Below are 2,491 nucleotides of genomic sequence, written 5' to 3'. Positions count from 1 at the left end.
TACAATCCTCGAACTCAGTATAAATGACACCTTAAAAATTCATAATGATGCAAAGGCATCATTATGAGTTGAGATGTGAGACTTACTCTTCCTGAATTACTCAAGAAGAGAGTTGTTGCTGGTGGCTTTCCCAGGAGTAATGCCAAGCCATACAAGAGGGCGGTAGCGAGGCTGACCTCCTGCCCATCGCCTGACCTTATCCACGCTTTCTGGAGCAGCCACAGGATCACGCTCCACACCACCACACTCACCAGCATCGCCAACCACAGCTCTCCTGTGTAACAGTGATCACTCTAGCTGACAACTGAGCTGAAGCCCCATAATCGCTAAAGAAATTAAAAATTCCATTCTGATTCTTCCTTATAAGTTCCCCAAGAAATTATTTAAAAGATGTGAGTTAACATAATGACAGTTTATCTTATCTTCAGTACCTTGAAAAGGTCTTATTAACGACAGGTGTTGTGGCAGGAGAGATGGTTTAAGAGACGTCAGCGACATCAGATCAGAAGGATACCCCCTGAGGTACTCCACGACCTTCAAACGCTCCGGTGAGGGACCAGCTATGGTACTGAAGTCTGTCTCCTCCCGCTGGAGCTGACCCATCATCCCCGTGAAGACGCCGTTCTCCTGCAGCCCCCACGATCGTTCAGGCTCCTCGCGAATTTCAAAGCTTTTCATAATACAGTGAATATTGTTAACAGAATTATCGTTGAATTTAGTGAATGTATTACTGTTTGTATTGACAAGTTATAGGAGCAAGATTTGTTAATGATTTATTAGTGATTTTATTAGTGATTTTCGTCTCTTAGTTCCACGATAACAGAATGAAATTCATGTCTGAAGGTCATTTAGCAATTTTTTGTTTAAAATAATGTAAAATCTTAAACCCCGTTAAATCATGCTAAAAAAATCAGTTTACCACTATTCAATGGATTCAGTATCTTACTGCCAAGACTTATCCATTAAGATCTAAAGTGTGCGGGAAAATTTGTCAACATTGCAAAGCAGAGGTGCCACTAACACGATAAGAGACAACGCAGTAAGTGTCAGGGGCCCAAGACTGTTCAATTGCCTCCCAGCATACATAAGGGAGATTATCAATAGACCAATAGACCCTGGCTGTCTTCAGACAGGCACTGGACAGGCACCTAAAGTCAGTACCTGACCACCCGGGCTGTGGTTCGTACACAAATAACCCGCACATAAAAGAGAGAAGCTTACGACGACGTTTCGGTCCGACTTGGACCATTGACAAAGTCACAGAGTGTGACTTTGTCAATGGTCCAAGTCGGACCGAAACGTCGTCGTAAGCTTCTCTCTTTTATGTGCGGGTTATTTGTGTATCGTTCCAGTCACGGTATTGTGCCTTTTTTTTGTTATTTGTGGTTCGTACGTTGGATTACGTGCGGCCAGCAGTAACAGCCCAGTTGATCAGGCCCTGATCCACCATGAGACCTGGTCACAAACCGCCCCGCGGGGGCGTTGACCCCCGGAACTCTCTCCAGGTATACTCCAGTGATAGGAAAATTGTTACAAATTACTGGAATTCAGGAGGTAACTGGAGAATGAATCTTTGATCAACTTCAACTTCTCACCACTGGCATGCTTTTTCTGACAGCAAGGTTCGTGTTGCTGTTACCTGTCATAAGTCTCTATTTGTCAACTTTATTGAAAAAACAGTCATATTCATTTACATTCAGTAACTACAAAAATTCTTCCACCGATCGGCATTAGAAATTTATGCCACACTATGCACTAATCTTTTTGCGTGCATTGAGGTACAGGTGGCAGGGGCTATGCAATGCGGGGATACCTCTCTTGGATCAGGCAGTGACTTTAAATACGGCTAGTTACTATTTTTTTATTAATACTATTATTATTAAAATCATTATGTTTAGTTTTAAGCCCGTGAGTGTAATTCAACGAAAGGAGTGACTGGGGGATCGATACTCAGTCCGCTGATCATTAGACAAACAAAGCTTATTTTTGCTTATCTAATTGTTGCAGGTCAGACTTTTATCAAGACAACTGTTAATCTAGCATTTCCTGTATCAGAATTTTTTCTTCCTTCTTTTCATGCTAATGTATATTAAAAGCAAATTCCAGAATGAAAGAAAGCTCAGTAATATATCACATAAATAATGTAGATTTATTAAAACATTTTTAACAATACAACAAAATTTAACAGTTTTTTTTTACGTAAAATTAATTGCAGATGCAAAGGTGTAAATAAGCCTGGTGTCAACAGAGTCCCTGGGAATGATTATGCCCCCTGGCTCCTGAGTGGTCGTCTCGTAATCCATGTACACATTCGCCGCTTGACCTGCGCAGAGTGCGGACGTGTGACTACTGCCCTCTGCTGGCCATTGGAGAAGACATATTTTCACAACATGGCGCAGTCCGTGAGAAGGCGTTTGCACACAGTGTGCATTGAATTATTGCGTGGTGCAATAACGCCTCAGTCTGCACAAGTGCTTTTACCGCAAATTAT

Source organism: Cherax quadricarinatus, chromosome 50, assembly GCF_038502225.1.
Source record: "Cherax quadricarinatus isolate ZL_2023a chromosome 50, ASM3850222v1, whole genome shotgun sequence".
NCBI lineage: Eukaryota > Metazoa > Arthropoda > Malacostraca > Decapoda > Parastacidae > Cherax > Cherax quadricarinatus.
Note: the sequence above shows the minus strand (reverse complement) of the source record.